The 19,636-nt window shown below is 44.0% G+C and overlaps 1 protein-coding gene across 4 annotated transcripts in view; it reads right to left on the bottom strand.

The window, feature by feature from the left end:
* St6gal1 (ST6 beta-galactoside alpha-2,6-sialyltransferase 1) overlaps positions 1-12,310 on the bottom strand; it is a 142,933-nt gene extending 130,623 nt beyond the window's left edge. The window contains exon 1 of one of the 4 annotated variants that reach the window (XM_071615165.1): positions 12,053-12,310. The gene's annotated coding sequence lies outside the window, so the exon portion shown is untranslated. Of the gene's footprint in view, positions 1-8,755; positions 8,908-10,785; positions 10,839-12,052 lie in introns of those variants that run through there. The other 3 variants (XM_027951428.3, XM_027951430.2, XM_027951429.3) reach the window with 3 other exon arrangements.
* Between the last annotated feature and the right edge of the window lie 7,326 nt (positions 12,311-19,636).

The raw sequence follows: 19,636 nt of genomic DNA, 5'->3' as shown, positions 1-19,636 counted from the left end.
CCCAATATCAAGATTTACCTTTCAGAGATAGAAAAGGAAAATCCTGAGATTTAAGAATCGCCCAACACCTAGTTGAAGAATTTTTTCTCCACTACCTTGAAGCCAGGTGTGTTCATGTGACCAAGTCCTGGACAATGGAACATAAGCAAAAGTGGTATGTGCCTCTAAGGATTCCCCAACTGCCATCCTAGAGCGTCACCTTTGAGCAACTTTAGATCTCTGATTTATCTTTTCTTCTCATCATAGACTGATTTTCCTCAAGCTTTCCTTCTCTATGAGTAACTTAGTTTTAAATGGATTTTAGTCTGTTCCTTTATTAACTGGTGTGTGTGTGTGTGTGTGTGTGTGTGTGTGTGTGTGTTGCTGAGGACAGAACCTCACACATGCTAGGCAAGTGTTTTACCACAGTATTTCCCAAACCCCTTTATTAACTTTCTCTGTAAGGATATTGTTTGTGTCCTCAATTGTTTCCCTTACCTCAGTAACTGTGTTAATCAACTGTTCATCACTGTGACCAACACACTCAACGAGAGCAACCTAGAGAAGTTTATCTTGGCCCACAGTTTCAGAGGTTTAGTCCATGGTGGGCTGAACTCCATTGCTCTGGGCCCAAGCTGGTGGAGGAAAGCTGCTCCATTCTTGGCAGCCAGGAAGCAGAGAACGGGAAGGGGCTGCAGAGGAGATGAACCCTTCCAGGATGTGCCCCCAGTGACCCACCTCCTCCGCCACCTAGTCAGTTCATTCAAACTAGGATGGACTAATCAGGTTACAGTTCTAATAATTTAATCATTTCACCTCTGAATATTCCTGCAGAAGCCTTTGGGGGTTACCTCATATCCAAGCCATCATAGTCATAGTCTGTTTTATTTAATTCTATAGCTTCATCATCTATCTTTGAGCTCTTGGTTTATTAATTTTCAATGAACTTTATTTTTAGTGAATACCCTATACTGCCTCAGACAAGGACAAAGGCAAAAGATGTCCCATTCATCATTAGATGAGTCAGGATAATTTTCATCATATGGGATGCCTTCTACCTTCCCCAATCCTCCTCATCCTCAAAGGACAAATCATGGCCCACTTATCCGATTCCTCCAGCCCAGGCAGCTTGTTCCCCTTCCAGTCCCCAAAGGGCCTCTCTGAACTAGAGGCTTCACAGGTAATATGTGGGCTCCCAAATGAACCTGGAACTTTTTAAAAAGGAGATAAATCTTTTTTTTTCTCACCTATCATACATGATTGGGCACATAAAGGTTTTCTTTAAAGATTTCTGTTCTATTAAAAGGAGGGGGAAAAAACTAGAAACCAGACTCAGAAGAGGCCATAAAAATCAGATCCTCTGGTCCCAACATAGCAAAACATTGGTCACATCATGAAGCAGGTAGAAGGAAGAGAATCCAGCAAGGGGTGTTGCCTTTTAAAGATTAAGAAAGGAAAAACATGTTGGCCAGAAAACCAAGCTTTGTAGACCCTGAAGTGGAGGACGAGAGGACAGGTTCCAAAGGCCGGCAGCCTGCTTCAAGTCTGAGCACCTCAGCTCACTCAGTGGTCTGCCTTTGAACCAGTCACCAAACCTCCTTCAGCCTTTGTTTTATTGTCTATTAAATTGAAGTAATAATAGTACATGCTTCATAGGGAAGTTATAAAAATTACATTACATAATACATGTAATAGGGGGCTGGGGATGTGGCTCAAGCGGTAGCGCACTGGCTTGGCATGCACGTGGCCCGGGTTCGATCCTCAGCACCACATACAAAAGATGTTGTGTCCGCCGAGAACTAAAAAAATAAATAAATAAAAAATAATACATGTAATAGTTTCAACTTCATCTCCCCCCACTTCCTGCCTCACATGTTCCTCTCCTGTACCAACCTGCTAATTTTCCCCAACATATGCAGCGAGCCGTTCCTTACACTGAAATCTCTGGTCCTTCAGTCCTTTCTCCCCAAAATGACCTTTTCCCCAGAAGCTAACAGCTTCTACAGATTAGGTATCACCTCTTCTAGAAAGCTTTCCCAAACACTGTACCTTCTTCTCATTCCTGTGCACACCCAAATCATAATAGGTATCATACTAGATTGCAATAAATTGGTGAATGTCTGCATCCAACTAAGCTCTGGAAAAAAGAAAATTTCCTTATCCGTGTCTATATTCCATAAGTAAGCATGTGCATGACCTGCAGCTGGCACTCAAGGATTGTTGAATGAATGAAGAAAGCAAAGACTCTAAGAAGAGAGGAAGGGCGTAGTAGGGGGAGTTTATTTGCCACTAACTTCCAAGACCCTGATAGTTTCACTGAAAATGTGAGTTTGTGTACACTCACGCATACATGCTTACAATGTGAGTTCTTCCTGTAGGTATTCCCAATGCCTAGAATATAATAGGCATTCAATAAATATTTGATGAGCAAATTAATGTTGAATATACTCAATAAAAGAAGAAATTTGTTTAACAGCCTAGAGGCACACTGCAAGATAAGCCCTTAACAATGATGCTATTGAGTTCCATTTACAAGTTTAAAGGCATTTAAGGTAGCAGAGCAGTGGTAACCACCAATCTGTGGTCATGCTCACTAACAGTGTGTTTAATCCCAGTGATAACTAAATAATAAGCACAAGTGGATACCACAGCTTTAAAGGGAGAAAGGAAGGGAGGGAAAAAGGAAGGGAGAGAGGGAAGGGAAGAGAAGGGAAGGGGTGAAGGGAGGGAGGAAAAGCCACATGTTATACACACATAACTGTCCCATTGGTTCTTTCTGATATTTTAGAGGAATGATTAAAAAAAAAAAAAAAAAAAGCTTCCTGGAGCTGGCACCACCCACATGTGTAATCCCAGAGAATCAGGAAACCGAGGAAGGAGGATTGCAAGTTCAAGGCCAGCCTCAGCAACTAGTGAGACCCTTTCTCAAAATGAAAAACAAAAAGACCTGGGGATGTAACTCAGGGGTAAAAGCACCCTGGATTCAATCCCCAATACCACCACCACCACCACCACCACCACCCCCACACACACACACACACACACAAAAAAAAAAAACTTCCTGAGCTCCAGTAAGGAGAAATTGTTCAACTAAGTCCCCAATAAACAATAGGACTAAACATTTCTTAAGCCTAAAGAACTGGGAGTTATTAGCAGTGGGCAGACCTATAGTATGATGTAGGGAAAGGCTGACAGTGCTCCCTCTACTCCCAGCTTCACCCCTCAGCAGCAGAGGAGCTGTGGGTGAGTTCTACCCCTTTCTGGAGTTCAATTTTCTCATCTGCAATATGGAGCTAATGATGCCAAAACACCAGCCCTGCTATGAAAATCGCAACACCAATAGTGCTTAATCAGGGCCAGGTACAAGCAAAAGCCCAGAAGATAATATTGGCCACATTTCCCTCATCAAACTAGCCTAAGACTTAAGGAAAGTGTTAGGGTTTGGATCTGGTATTTAAAGGTGAGATTTTAGGAAATAATTGGGTCATGAGGACTCTAACCTCATCAGTGCATTAATCCATTGATGGTTGAATGGACTACTGGGAGGCGGGGCCTAATTCCTGAAGATGTAGGTCACTGGAACCATGCCCTGGAAGGGTGACTTATCTTGTCCTCCCCAGCCCCACACCACCAGCTCTTTCCCTCTCCACTGTGCCATGAGCTTTCCTCCAGCACATGCCCTTCTGTCCTATTGTTCTGCTCCAACTCAGGCCTGGAGCAATGGATCTGTGGACTGAAAACTCTAAAACCATGAGCCAAACTAAACTTTCCCTCTTTTAAGTTGTTTATGTCAGATATTTTGATCACAATGACAAAAAGCTGAGTAACACAGAAAGGGACATGGCGGGTCCTCTCAAGTCTAACTTAGAGGACCTCCAAGAGGTTACAAAGGATACAGTGTTCCAAAATTTAAAGCTGGATGACATCTTGGCACTGTGTGAGAGAGAACTCCACCAATCAGGAGTAGGACACCAATTTAGAAAGACTTGTAATGAAAAAAAATTTACAATCCTCCTCCTGGGACATGTAGTTCTTTTCCAGTTGCCAGATTTCCTGGTCATCTAAATTGTATGTGGATATATTTATTCCTGTGGAAATAATTTATGAATATAAGGTCAAGCAGAGCTGAAGCCAAGGACAGAACAGGGGAGGATTGCCAAGATCCAAGGGAAACAATATTTAAGCCTCTTTTGAAGGTTTCCATTTTATGCCATGTTTTCAAAGCAGGTAAAAACCGCTCAGGTTACATTGTCCATAATTTGTTTCACTCCCCTCAGATTCTACTTTGCATCTTTCTGGTTCTTGACCCATAGTCTCAGACTCTCAAAGTTGGAAAGGGCCTTTGTGGGCAGTTAGGGCAGCTCCCTTGTGAAGTAGGAGTCCTCTGATGGTGAACAAGTTCACTTTCAGCCTTTGTTTGAACATCTCCACCACAAGGGTCCGCTGCCTGGTAGCATGGCCTGTCCCGTGGTTGGACAGGTCGGTTAAGTTCTTCTTTATCTACCTTCTGCAAGTGTCTTCACCCTACCCTGTCTCCAAAGTGGTTGTCCTTTCCTCAGCAGCCATTCAGCATGGCTCTAATCGTTCTTCTTCATGAAGAAGATGCCTCTTATTTGGATCTTCTGCAATACAGAAAGCCCCAGTTTCCACATGCATTCTAACACCTTCCACAGGCCGCCCTAACCCCCTGTGTTTCATGTAGCCCATTTCTGGATGGGCTTCATTCTGTCCCTGTCTGGGTGGGATCTAGGATCATTTCGCACTCCAGATGGGTCTGAACAACTACACAGAGTGGAACATTTCCTCCTCCAGAGCCTGCGATCAAACACAATTTTGATTTTTTTTTTCCTTTTCTCTCCTCCCTATCCCTTAAGTGCCAATTCAGCCACAGGGTCCCCAATCCTGACCCTCAGAAAAGAAGCAAACTTAGGAGGCCCAGGGAACAGGAGATGATGATGTGGCTCAATTTTTGCACGCAAGGCTGAGGGCATACAACCAGGCAGGCTTCTCCAAAAATAACCCTTCGTCCAAACAGTCAGCCTCTTGGTGGCTTCCCGGGAACCCTCCAGTCTAACAGGATCTGGTCTCAATGTCCCTGGGCTCTCTCCCTTGCCACCTTTTCCAGAGCTTGATAGACAGGTTCACGTACTTCACTGACACCAACAATTTTCCGTGCATCCAAGGTCTAAATACACTTAGAAATATATTTTTATGAATACAGTTAAATGTCCTCCAATAGAAGATTGGTTAAATAAACACATTGAAACTACAGAAAACAATGTAGTATTAAAAAAAATAAGCATTCACTGGTAATAAATGGTACACCAAAACCCATAATAAAGTGCAAAAGACCAATTTGTCAACTGGCAGGTATAATGTAATACATTTACTGACTTTGTAAAATACATTTGCATATAATCATGAATACATACATAAATGCAGAAGAAAGGGGCTATTAGGGCCCCCCTTAAGCTGTAAACAGGAGTCACTTCAGAGACAGGTGAAATGGGGAAAGAAGGGCATAGGTAGTGAAGGGGGTAACTTTTCACCCTGTCTGAATATTCTAAAATGATCTCATGTATCGTCTGTGTGAAGAAGCCTCCAAAACTAACACAAATCTTTTCATTTGATGGTACTAGAGCTGGAAGGAACTGGAGAGGATGGGGAGTTGAGTCTGGCTGCCCCAGGTAGCATGTGTCCCTCCCAAGGCCACACAGATAGCTAAGAACAGCCAGAGACCACAAATCACAGTCCAGATCCTGGAATAATGAGAGTTCCAGTGGACTAAGGAGAGGCTTTGTTTTGACTATTAAATCAGATCTTCTCCTCCTTTATTTGAGGCAAACAATCCTACCTGGGTGTAACTGTGACTTGGAAGAGATGAAGACTCAGCAAAGACTTCACTTTGGAAGTGGAAAGGGGAGTCCATCCCTTCCCATAGAAGAAAAGGACCCCAGAGGGGCCTGTTATTCAAAGCATGGCTGGCAGGACCAGGGCCTTCTCTGGGGCTCCGAGCCCTCATCAATGAAACAGAGGGAGGGGCTAAGAGAGAGAAGGAATAGAAAGCAGAATTGCAAGGCTAGGTGCTCTGTGTGTCAGGTGTCACCCTGAGAAATGACCACGTGTCAGGTGTGAGAGGCTGGCAGCAATGCGCCAGAGTGCATTCTGGTGAGACCAGGCCTTAGTCTGGGACCTTCATTCCTCATGGAAACTGTCTGTCACAAAGGAAGGTGGGGTCAAGTCTGATTTAGGTCCAACTAACAGTGAGCCACTTGGGCTGCCACATGGATTACCTCATTCAGTAGTCACCAAATTTTTATAAACCTGCTCAAAGAAATCCAAAAGTCACTTGCCAAAAGCATACAACTGCTAAGGGTTGGGGCCTTTATTTGAAATTAAGTTTCCTAACTCTAAATTGAGTCTTCCTTCTACTGTATCTCTTTGGGACACTGCAGGGCCTCCTTACTTGAGCAATAAAGCTTAAGGCATTCCCAGGATGGTTCCCCCCTCCCCCCTCCCCAGCCCTGCTACACACACACACACACACACACACACACACACACACAGCCCTATAACTGCAACCCCACTACCACCACCAAGCCAGAACAACTCAAAGTCTCAACTATGTGTCATGGGACTCAGTAACGTATTTACGGAGAGGCAGATAAGCTGTCTGGGACAGGATTCAAAGTAACATGGGATTGAGGTTGGGGTTATATATTGGCCACGAGTTTTGACAACAGTTGAAGCTAGATAATATGATATGGAGTTCATTGCACCCTCCTTTCTACTTTTGGATGTTTGGATTTTTCCATAATAGAAGGACTTTTTTTAAGTGCATGATGCAAATGATCATTTCTGTCTCAATTTGTCACCGGAGAGGAGGTTCTGTGCTAATTAACATTCTACTTCCCTCAGCACAAGCTATATAAGGGCCTGCTGTCATGGCAGGAAAAAGTATTAGGACCAAAAGTGTCTATAGCCTATAAAAAAACAAATTACAACAAGGATATCCATCACTTTCTGAGTGTCCCCTGTATACCTGGCACTGTACTGGACCTTTTACCTGTGATACAAGATAATCCTTACAATTGCCATGTGGGATAAGATCATTTATTCCCATTTTACAGAGGAAAATTTTGAAGTTTAGTACCTTTAGCTTATCCCCATGTACAGCAGGTGGTAAATGGTAAACAAGAATCTAAATCCTGAATCGCTTATGCCCTTAATTTCTACAGTTCCCACAACACACAATATTTCTCTACTTTAAGGCTTTATATATAACTAGGTAAATATGTATGACCCAATAATTCCAACTTTAAGATCCTCTCCTATGGAAATTATCTGGAAAATGAGCAGAGATTTATTGGCAGACAATATTAATCACAGGATCAATGGCGGGAAGGGGGGGGGGGGATGAGGAATAGCTTGACTACCCAATAGTGGCCCTTGTCTGGAAAGCTGTCCTGGCTGCTCCACTGTGGTCTTGGGAGGCTGACTCTCCTCTGTGACTGCACAGCATTCTGCATTAGTCTCTTGTCCCCTCTGATTCCTCCTTTGGACTCTGAGTTTCTTAAAAGCTGATCTTTTCTTAATTGTCTTTGGTTTAGATTTGGGGCTTGAGTACTGATGGATGAATTAATAAAGGAGCCTGGAGTTGCTTATCTAACACAGAACCTGAAAACTAGGGCAATAAAAAACCTTTTAGAGATCAAAAGGGCAGGACTAGAACCCAAGGCCACGCACAGAGCTCTTCTCTTCCACTGTACTCCCAGCACTCTTAAAACTTAAAAAAAAAAAAAACCCTATGGCTGATTTTTTAAAAATTTTTTGTTGTTGTTGTAGATGGACAGAATACCTTTTATTTGATTTGATAATTTTTATGTGATGCTGAGGATCGAATCCACATGCTAGACAAGCACTTTGCCACTGAGTTACAGCTACAGCCCCCTATGGTTGATGTTTGAAGCCTTGAGCAAAGGCAGGGAGAGAGTCCTTGACAGGCCCTCACTAAAGTGATCCAGTCCCCTGGAACCACATGACCTTGAAAATGCTGAGCAGCTGATATGGATGACAAATCAAAGGGCACCACTTTAACGCAGATGGGGACTACAAAATGCATATATGAGAAGATTAAGCACAAAAAGATAAAGAGACGTCACTGCACAGACAGTATGTTATCAACCATATAGGGAAAACAATCCACAAAAAGAAAATAGCAGAAGGAAAATCATCAAGTCCTAACAGTGGTTTTCTGTGAATAGTGGAACACTTTTCTGTTTCTCAATACTTTCTTGTAATTTCCAATTTGTCTTCAGTGGACATGTTTGTTTTTATAATCGGAACAATGATTAAAACTTCAATTACCACATTGATTCTGAAGACTAACCTGACTAGTAATGACTTAGAAAATTACCCCAGCATTTTAATATGATGAAACTTCATTGCTTAATATTACTATCATAGAAAAGCCTATAAAAAGTATATCCCTAGGAGTCAGGTTGCAATGATGTAGTTTAAGAATATATGCAAATAAGAAAAATTTCCTTAATTCAGCTATTATCAAACAAATCACTGATACCAGGTCTGAGCAACAAACTCCCTTTCCAGATTTACAGGACTCTAACATGCTAGACAATCACTGTGTTTTCATTAATGAATTATTACTGGCATTTTTTAATGTAACCACATCCTCACCCTTATGGAGCACTACATTCTCTTTGAAGCCATACATCTTCCACTTTACTACCAATTCTCATTTACTACCAGTTCTTACCTTTACCAATAAAAAGAGGGGCCCTCCAGAGGTCAAAATTGAGGTGAATTAGATTTTGTTCGGCTGTTAAGGGCAACTTCCAAGAGAGATCCAAATGTATTCCCAGCAAGGTTGGTAGGGCTGGACTGGGCCTTCCTGAAAAATTGTAAATCCCTCAGGGCAAAGAATGGATCTACTCGTTCTTTCAACCCCAGACTGAGCACAAGACCTTCTCTGCTTCCACTATCTATTTGTCAATAAGGAGAATGAATAAGTGAAATGACTTAAGATTGCACAACCAAAGTTATGAAAGTTCTAGTTTTTCATCTGTTTTTTACTTTGTCTTTTACCTTAGAGTCACAGACTTCATCACTATCCAAACCTCCCTTTATAGTTTAGCAGGCATTCACACCTCTTTATGACCAGTGGGGACCCCTTACCCAAGCACACAGGTTTCCCCATTTATCACCTTAAAATCTGGTGAGCACAGGAGCCTGCCAAGAGATCTGAACATATGCCTGTGTCATATGACTAATACTGCCAGAAACTCCAGGAGATTTATACACACGATTCCCCTCACATCATACACTGGCCCTTCTGCTTCTCTATCTGGAAGGCCTGAGCATCTTCCACTCTACTAGAGCAGCAGGTACAGAGAGTGGGCAGGTAGGGATCTCACTGAACAAAGAAAACTGGAGCCCAAGAGTTGAGGTAGTGTGAACAGCTAACTGAAGTCTTCTGACTTCTCACTGCCCTCTGCTTTATAATTATATGCTAAACAGGCTTCTGACTGCATAAGGCAGAAAGCAATAAAGGAACACTGTGTAAAAGCAAAGTAAGCACTACAGAAAACTGATTCCCAACAACTGTAACACTTTGCCATATCCACCATTGGGATCCATGCCTTTGTTTAATAACCAAACACATTTAAATCCTTAAGGAATTCATTCTCCGACTTCAAGGGTGTTGTTATAGCAACCACATAACTTTGACTCTCCTCTAGGGTACCCACAACAACTTGTTTGATGCAACCATTTCCCTTTTGAGAAGCTCTAAAAGTAGAATGCGCATTTCCATGTACCCTTGGGCAAGTAATTTCTCTTTAGAAATAAGAGGGTCCAGGATGCAGCCTGATGATTTCTCAAGTACCTTACAGGGTTAGCATCCTAATGAGAAAAACAAACTCCCTTGTCAAGTGCAATTACTGTGAACCTGAAACAAACTCCAAGGAAAGGAACAAGTGTAGCTAGGAGATTACAGGGACAGGGGAAAACCACAAACTACCCCTAACTATCGAAACCCGGCCTGGCTGTTTTTGGGTTTTCCAACTTCTCCTCTGCCAAATACAAAAATAAGCAGTTACTTCTGTGGGACTCTATAAAAATAAATAAATAAAATAAAATCAATGAAAACAATGCTTTGTTCTCCCATGAGGGGATCAGGAGCAGCCCTCTAAGAGACACTTTCCTCCCTGATGTCAACAGCCCATGCTTTCACCCAAACAAAGGCCTCCTGGCACCTGGATGAGAGGCAAAACATCTAAGTCTCCATAATTGGCTATAGTCCAATTTGAGGGGAAGGGGCAGTCAGGAGAGAAAAATAACTAGGCTTAGGAAAGGCTAGAAGAGTAAGGAATTATTAAATGTATCTTTTCTCAAAAGAATAAAGAACTCTTGAAAGGGATAATAGAAGGGTGCAGCTTTCAATCTGAATTACTTTCTTTGTTTAACTCTACTCTGCCTAAGGCCACTGTCTTTTAAGCCAACCACAGAAGCCTGGTTCTTCCTTGAGTTGCCAGCAGGGCTGTGCAGTGTGGGAGCTGGGAGACACACACTCAAATCCGGGCCCCAATTTCATCCAGCTTAAACTTGGACAAGTGGCTGAACTCTCAGACCTCAGTTTCCCTCCTGTAAAGTATAATAAGGTTCGCTGGATGTTCTCTTGACCTTTTCAATAACAGTGACATGGGGCTAGAGATTTCTCCAGCTCTCCTGAGAAAGGTTAATCTCCAACCGTACTAGACAAGGTAAAGCTTCATCCCCAATACTCACCAAGCACACAGTGGGGCAGTGCTCCTTCCCTTCCTGCTGCGCACACCTCTTACTCCCCAACCATATGGTCTTACTTCCTCATTGACACCATTGCCTAAGAGACCAATTTATTCCCCAAACCATCTTCCTGCTGCCAGTCCAGAACTGATTAAGTAAAACCTGCAATGTTGAGTTGAGGATGTGAGCAACGAAAAACAAAACAAACAAGAGGCCTCTCTTTCCGGACCTTAGAATTTCTTTCACATAATCTCATAAGTGAAACAGTACGTTTCACAGAACTGCGTTCCTGTGAAGACATATAATAAACCGAAAAGGAGCCAGTAACACCTGGGGTGTCTAAACTCACGGACCTATGAAGCAAAGCGCAGGGGAAACCTAAGCCCTTACTGGCCAGTGTTTAAATTGGACTGTTGTTTCTACAGGCTGGAGAGGCGCTCGGAGATTTCCCAGGAGGCGGTCACTAGAGCGCGTGGACAATGCTGCGCCGGTCATGGTCCTTTTTGGAAAGACACCCATAGACCCTTGGTTAGAACCACATCCCTAGGACACCTCCGTGAGGGCCTATCCACTTCACCCGAAGGAATGCTCCACGGCCGGGACAGACTCTAGGGCTGGGGTAATGCTTTTTGTAGCTGCTTTCTCGTTTCGTTTTTCCCTTTTAAAATCTAGCAGTTTAGTCTGATGCACAAGCGGTACCTTTTAAATGTCTCTCTCTTGCCTCCACCAAGTGGCGCCTGCAGCGCCGCTCCCTCCCGCGCGGCAGAGACAATAGCCGGCTCCACCGGGCGGCTCACCAGGTTTGCGGTGCGCCCGGTTCCCGGGGCAGGGTGCACGTGCGTTTGTTGTGGTGTCTGTGCTCCCTCTCCAGCCGCGGGCCTCTGTTTCCCGATCTGCAAACCCACTAGGCAGGATCTGCAGGAACCCGAACTCTACAAGACGTCCGCTTCACACAATACAGATGGCGCGGTGGAGAAAGCGGGGCTCCGGAGGGCCGCGCGCACGTGGGTTTGTTGTGGGTCGGTGGGTTCGCGGAGCCGGGGAGCAGCCAGGGCGGCCCCACGGCATGAACAAATACACCAACCCCCTCTCCCCCGCCCAGCCAAAAGGCGGCTGGTTTCGCAAAGGCAGTTGAGAAGGCGCTGGAGACAGATCCCCTGCGCCCTAGGCGCGCCGCGGGCCCCACCGCTGTGCTTAGCTCTTGTACCCCTTTGCATCACTCCTCCCGGGGGCCCTGAGGACGCAGCCACCCATCGCACCCCTTACTCACTCTCTGCGTTTTCAGTAGAGAAGGCTGCGGCTGCTCCGCCCGCTCTGCGCTGACGCTGGTCTGTAGCCCGTTCCCTTTGTTAGCGCTGGGCAGTGCCCCAGGCGTCTTCCCCAGCCAGCCCTGCCCAGGACTCCCCTCCCCCAGGTGCCTCCGGACTCAGCTCTCGGCTGGGATAGCGGAGCTCGTGACTGGAGCTTTAGAGGGAGTCCCAGGAGGTGGGGTTTGACGAGGAGGAACGAGGGACGGGTGGTGTGTGGTGGTGGGATCGAGGAAAGGAGGGAAGACGAGCGCAGCGAAGGGGCGGAGAGGAAGCAAGCCGTCTCCGTTATGCAAATAGAGTCACGAAGACCAGGCAAGGCCCCGGGCCACACGGAGCCCCAAACCATCCTGGCCCTCCGGAGGTCGCTATCGAGCGGGCTAAGGATTAAGGGTGCCTTGTTAGGACTCCGCCTAAACAGGGACACTGCCTTCCCCCAAGGAAGGGGAACTGAGGGAGAGAGGCAGTGCGGCAAGCAAGGACCCCCAAATGCTGCCTGTATACCCACCTACCCCTGCCCAGGAGAGTTGAATTCGGTATTGTCCAGTTTTTTGCCCTAACAAGCAGCCTCTGTCCATCTGCTACCAACTGACCCCTTGAGCAAGTCACTTAAACCTCTTGTAAACTAGCATTCCGGAGGATAGGAAAGAACGAAATGTATTTCAAAAGGGTTGGTAAGAATCTGTTAATATCATGCATAGCATGTATAGGTGCGCTCAAATAACAAACAAAATAAGAGAAGGGGCGTGGTGGAAACCCTACACACAGAAAAATCTACCTTGGCTGTCTACAGGTGGGCTGGCAGAGAAGGCTTCTGGTAGGGTGATGAAAGGAGCCAGGTTCCTTCCACTCACCCGGACTAGGATGGTGCTGCTGGGGAAGAAAGACAAGAAACCATTGTTGAACAAGGCATCCTGACTATCCCTGACTGCCCCAAGGCCACTTCCCCAATACAGAAAACAGCCCTATAAGAGGTACCCGCATTAGGCCACACTCCAGTTCCCTACAACCCAGAAAAGAAATGGGAGTAGCAGAAGCAAAAAACATATCCTAAATGTCTAACTGAGTGCCCACTATAGAGAAGAAGAGGGGAGGAGAGGCAACGTGGAACTTAGAGTGCTTGAAGTCTGGGCCTACAAAGTTTTCTCCCCAAGTCAAGGGGGCCACTCCCCATCACTAACCTGGAAAAAGGGAGATTGCATCCTCATCCCCAACATCCTGCTTCCTCCCTCTCTTGATCCCTGCAGTTTCTGCTCCTAACCCTTCCCCTGCTGCTCTGAAAGCAGTATTGCTCTGTACAAGTGGTCCAATTAAAGAGAGCACCAGACAGTGAATTTAAATCGATGATCAACAAGTGATACATTCTTGAGTGAGTTCAGGACTGCCCTTTGCTCTTGTATAAAATAGAGATATTAACAATAGTATTGTTTTCAGGTTTTTGTGAAATGGTGATCTGTGTAGAAGCGCTTCACTTAGATGGTGCTCTTAACAGTAAAATGTGGATGTGAGAGAATGCACAGAATCAGACAACGCTGACATCTGTTTCTGAGAGGATGCTACATTGAAGATTGAGACTTAATTCTTTTTTAAAAAAGAAGACACTCTTAAAGATTTTGTACAGTGCCATACAATGCATCTATTTGTTTTGCACCAATTCCTCTGGAATCACACTGGAAAATGGCTGGCAGGAGCAAGTCAGAAGATGGGCTTGGATTCTGCCATCAGTGGAGATATGATAAGAGTGAGCCAGAACAATGGCAGAGGGAATAAAGACAGGACAGCTAAGTAATAGCTGCCACTTGGGAGAAAAGGCACTTTGTTTATTGTATTGTCTCTCCTCATCATTGTCTTTCCTTCAACATCCTTTTTGTGTCAACTCTACTTACGAACAAATACAGAAGAGAAAGCTCTTGTAAAATATTGCACATTCCCCAGTTCTCAGTTCTGTTTTCTAAAAATTCAACCAAATTATAGAGAAAACAAAGAAAAGGGCTTGCTCTAAATTCTTGGCTTGTGAAACTTAGATAACAGATGCTATGATAAACCTAAGAAGTTCTGGGGCAGAGAGCAGATTAGCAGGCAAGAAGGGATTCTCCTGGCAAAATTCTGGGGTGCAATCCCATAAAACAGCTTCTGCCAAGGTTACTCTCGCTCAGTCAAGGACTTCTAACCTACAAATTAGAGACAAGGAGGCTGGACCATAAGTTGGGGACCTGTTTACTATCCACAGCTTCTTTGTGATGCTTCCCTGACTGTTCACTCTTCCTTGATTGGTTGGCAGAACCAAGGTCCCTACCTTGATTGGTTGTTTTCTTAAAAATACACATCTATCTTGTAATCCCAGCTACTAGGAGACTGACTGGGGCAGGAGGATCAAAAGTTCAAAGCCAGCCTCAGCAATTTAGCAAGGCCCTAAGCAACTTACAGAGAACCTGTCTCAAAATTTAAAAAAAAAGGTTAGAGATGTAGCTCAGTGGTAAAATACCCCTGAATTCAATCCCCAGTACCCCCCCAAAAAAAAGTAGTTTCTCTCCAGACACAATTCTGCAGCCTCCACCCCCACCATCCGAGTGTGTCCCCCCAAAATTTCATATGTTGAAATCCTAACCCCCCAGGTTAGTAGTATAAGGAGGTAGGGACTCTGGAGGAGTAGATTATGAGGTCAAAACCCTCATAAATGGAACAGTGCCCTTGTAAAAGAGACTCCAGAGAGCTAACTAGCCCTTCCACCACACAACTATGCCTCTAGGATTTACCAGCTAGGAACCAGAAAACAAGCCTTTACCAAATATCAAATCTGTAATGACCTTGGTCTTGGGCTTACCAGCCTCCAGAACCATGAGCAATAAATTTGTTTTGCTTCTAAGCCACCCAATTTATGGTATTTTTATTGTAGCAGCCAGGAGAGATGAAGGCATCCTCCCTCCCCCACCCCAACCCCTCCCACCTTGGCCCACGCATGTTCTAGGTCATCACTTCAGGCAGTTTACTGACTAATACAAATGAGGCCCTATCTTCTAATGTTCAGTTACAATGATTCACTGGTAAAATAATGTTTTCATTGCCCTCTTGAATGGGAGGTAGTATTAAAGTCTTGTGGGAGAGAAGGAAGGCAGCAAGCAGTTGAAAATATCCTCCCAAATTCTTGTTCCCAACCTCATTGCAAATACTCCTAAAGGCCTTTAAACAGACCTCACAGTTCTCCTTCTCTGAACACCTTGTTCAGTATGAGGTTAGGCTCAGGGACCTAAAGAGATTAAATGTAGTCTCCCTACACCCCTGATCTTGGCCCTCAGTGCTGCCAGCCTTATGAGCTACATACCCACAACATAGTCTTTAGAGACCAAGTGAGAAATAAGAATGGAATAACCATGTCTCTAATTTAAACACCCAGAGTTCGCTCCTTTTGGAGCCAGATGGACCAGTGGATCCCAGAGTGAATATTGGGGAGAAGAACATCAGAAAAGGAAGCTGGAACAGAAACAGATCTCTTGGGAGGAACTCACCCACAAGACAGGGAAATGGCTGACTGCGCAGCCCCTACCACAGCAAGCAGTCACCTCCTGACTCCAGAACCTCAGAGCAAAGTTTAGGCATGGTGTGATCATGGGTCAGAGACTAGGCATGTCCTGTGGGCACATGAGCTGCACTTCACCCAGTCACCTTCAGGGTCTAGCTCCATCCTAGGTCCAAAGGGATAGGAGGAAAACCAGGCTCCACTACAAGACATTTCAGCCCAAATCTCTTGGTTCATAATAACTGCCATCTACTGAACATCTATGTGCAAGGCAGATCACATGGATGCTCTCATTCCTCCCTTGGAGTAGGGGTCTACCTCTTAGAACCTTAGTGTGCCTCAGTTGTCCTGAGCAACAGGTCCTGTTTTTGCCCTATGGCCAAACTAAGGTTCATGCATGGGTAGAGGGGTTCAGGGAGATGACTACGAATCTGACTTTAAAAATATTAAAATCTGAGAGAGATCTTTGCTGAAGTTTTCTTAAGGAGGCAAAACAGTGTCACATTAAACATGATGAGGCAAGACTTCTAGATATATGTTGATAACATCCCTTTCCTTAAAGTTCTCCTTAGGCATCCTGTACCGGCAGCCTCCCATACTTCCACCCCTCCCTCCCGAGCATCCTTCATCCTCCCCCTCTCACAGATCCTTCTGTCTAGATATCTCTTTTAATTTTACTATTGTAGAAAAAATGCCTTTATCATATCTCTAAAGAGTATAAGAAAGCTACCAAAAGAAAAAAAAATGGAAGAGGATTTACGTAAGTATTTATCTTTGCTTATCTTTGCATTTACAAGGGGCTCGAGTGTATATCATCCCCCTTGAGCCCAACTCAGTCACCAGTAGGGTAGCTATAGCTCTTTATCATCCTCACTGACAGATGAGAAATAGGCTCAAAGAGAAAATAAGTTGCTTTGAGTCCATTAGTTAAGTATTGAGCTGGGTCTTGACACTGAGGTCCTTGTCCTCCATGCTCCACCTGGCCTCTGGGCTATCAAAGGCTGGACAAGGCTACAGCCACCAAAACTGCTACCTGGGGCAGTGCTAGTCAGCTGTGCCCAGGAGACCAAATGTACCTGCAATTTGCAGGAAATACAAGTGCTCCCAGGACTCTAAGGAAACAGAAATGCTTGTAATAAATTCTCTCAAAAAGATTCAGGAAATTTGCTTCCCTCAGGGGACTTCAATCAGCATCAAAATGAAAACAATCCCCTGTGTATTTATGGCCTGAGGTTGACCATCAGAATAACCCGAAGTAATGGTCATGGCTTTCTGAAAGAGAATGGGTGGCTCGATGAAATTTCTTTGCAATTTAACAAATGTTGGTGAGGGTGTCAGTATTTAATACCTGTTAGAGATTTGTCTCAAATTTGCTTCTGTAAGGTCTCGTGTTTTTATTTTTGTTTACTTTATTGTTTTTCTTTATCTTTCACTAAAAATTTTTATTGGTCTTTTGGATAAAAACAGAAATCTATTTGCCAGGAAGGGTGATCCCATTATATTCTTCTAGAATCAGTGCCTGGCCTCCTCTTTGCTGATTCTGTGTTTGTCCCCAGGGCAGCCTGTCCCATGCCTCTTGTCTGTGATGCTGAAACCTGGCCTGCCCAGCAGGAAGTCCAGGCTGCATCATGTTTGATCCCCAAATCAATGAGCTCCTATATTCCCAAATCAAAGTTTCCTGTATCTGAGAAGTTTGGGGGTTTTTTTTGTTTTTGTTTTGCTTTGTTTTTTAACTCATACTCTGCACCTGTAGAACTTTCCCCAGGATTTCTTCAACCCAAGCCTCACAGATTGTGCAGTGGACAGCAATCTTCTCTTTTCTCCTAACACCAGAGGTTGTGACAGTGTGGTTCTGGAAGACCCAAGGGTCTGGCCTGTGAGCTCTCCAATACCCAGACTGGTTGGCTCAGTAGGTTCCCTGGTAAGATGTTGAAGAAGACATAGGAGATTCAGAGTTTCCATGCAGGGTTCCCCTTTTCACCTGATGCTGCCTCCTGCAGCCCACCACCATGCCTCTGAGCCCTCCAGGAAGCTGCTCTGAGCTTGCTCACATGAGGATCCAAGGGGAGGTGACAAGATGAGGTGGCACCCTCCAATAGCATGGCCCTGCCAGTTTTAGCCCTGCTAGAATTGCAGGCTCAGTCCTCCTTGATCTGAAGATGAGGGAGCCTCTGTGGGCTCTAGGGTCATGTCTGGAGATGGTTAAAGGGAAGCAAACCTGGGCCTCAACTACTCACTGCTATGATTAGTCTCATGTTTTAAAAAATCAATTTTAATATTTTTTTTCTCCTTGACTTTTTTTTTTTTTTTTTTGGTACAGGGGATTGAACCCAGGGGCACTTAATCACTGAGTCACATCCCCAGCTCTTTTTATATTTTATTTTGAGATGGGGTTTCACTAAATTGCTTAGGATCTCACTAACTTGTTAAGACTGGCCTCAAACTTGTGATTCTCCCACCTCAGCCTCCTAAGGTGCTAGGATTACAGGTATGAGCCACCATGCTCCACCTCCCCCGGATTTTCCAGATAACATTTGCTTTAGAAAATTTAGAAAGGTTAGACAAGTGTAAAAATAAAGGGGAGGGCTGGGGCAGTAGCTTACGGCAGAGAACTTGCCTAGCTTGCGTGAGGCACTAGGTTCGATCCTCAGCATCACATAAAAAATAAAGACATTTTGTCTATCTACAACTACAAAAGAATAAAAATAAAAAATAAAGGGGAAAATTTTTCAGTTCATCAGTCACAAGCCAAATAACCTTTTGGCCTATTTTCTTCCAGTTATTTCCTGGGCATTTTTTCCTCAACTTTCTATAGTTAAGATGACAGTGTAAATACAATGATATCCGGCTTTCCCCCCCATTTAGAGTATGTCATAAGCATTTCCTGTTTGTATTTAACAATGAATTTATTCATTCACATTAGCCTCACTAGATGTGGGACAAATGATCTTGGGCAAATCATTAGTGATTTATTGTACTGATCTTTGGCTGTAGGAAAGACATTTCAGTTTAGTGGCTGAATGTACTGAATCTCCAGTTAGGCTGCCTGGATTTGAATCCTGACTCTGCTTCCTCTAAGCCATGTAACCTTGGAGAAATTACTTCACCTCTCTGACTCTGTGTCTTTACCTATAAAATGAGGATACCAGTATCTACCTCATAAAGTGATTCTGAAGAGTAAATGAGTTAATTACAAGAGCAGTGCTTAGAGAAATGCCTGGCACAGTAAACACAGAGTAAGTGATACTTATTAGCAATGTATGAGTGCATCATAAATTATTCAACCATTCCCCTACTGCTGGACATCAAGGTTGTTTTCAATTTTTTCAGCTATTACAAATAATCTTGCAATAAATCATTTACTACATGCATGCAGGAAAGAAAGAAAGATTGAAATCTTATGAAAGAACTAGAATGTCAAGACATTCAGAATTGAGAAATTTAGAGTAAGTGTGCCAGGAGAGAATCCCCATTTCTTGACAAGGTAGTCTTTAATTCCAGTTGACAAACATTTATTGAGCTCAATGGACAAAGAGAGTGTCTAGGCTAGCTCTCCTCCTCAGGAACTTTCATTAAATTTACAAAAATGAGATGACGTCTTATTTTTTTAAATTGCTTAGGATCTCAGTAAGTTGCCCTGGGAGGATATTTCCATCATGACATATTTCTACATTTCACCCGTGTGGTTAGAGATTACAAAACACCTGATTATAACCAACCAATACAAAAAAAAAAAAATATATATATATATATATATATATATATATATATATATATATATATATATCCCAATAAATCCTTCCTCATCCCAACATCAGTAAGGTTTGATTAATAATGCTTACTTCAAGCAGGCGCAGTGGTGCCTACCTGTAATCCCAGCGGCTCGGGAGGCTAAGACAAGAGGATCGCTAGTTCAAAGCCAGCCTCAGCTGAGGTGCTAAGCAAATCAGTGAGACCCTGTCTCTAAATAAAATACAAAATAGGGCTGGGGATGGGGTTTAGTGGTTAAGCGCCCCTTGGTTCAATCCCC

The sequence above is a fragment of the Marmota flaviventris genome, chromosome 8, assembly GCF_047511675.1.
Source record: "Marmota flaviventris isolate mMarFla1 chromosome 8, mMarFla1.hap1, whole genome shotgun sequence".
NCBI classification, from domain to species: domain Eukaryota; kingdom Metazoa; phylum Chordata; class Mammalia; order Rodentia; family Sciuridae; genus Marmota; species Marmota flaviventris.
Note: the sequence above shows the minus strand (reverse complement) of the source record. Positions and strands in the feature narration are given on the sequence as shown.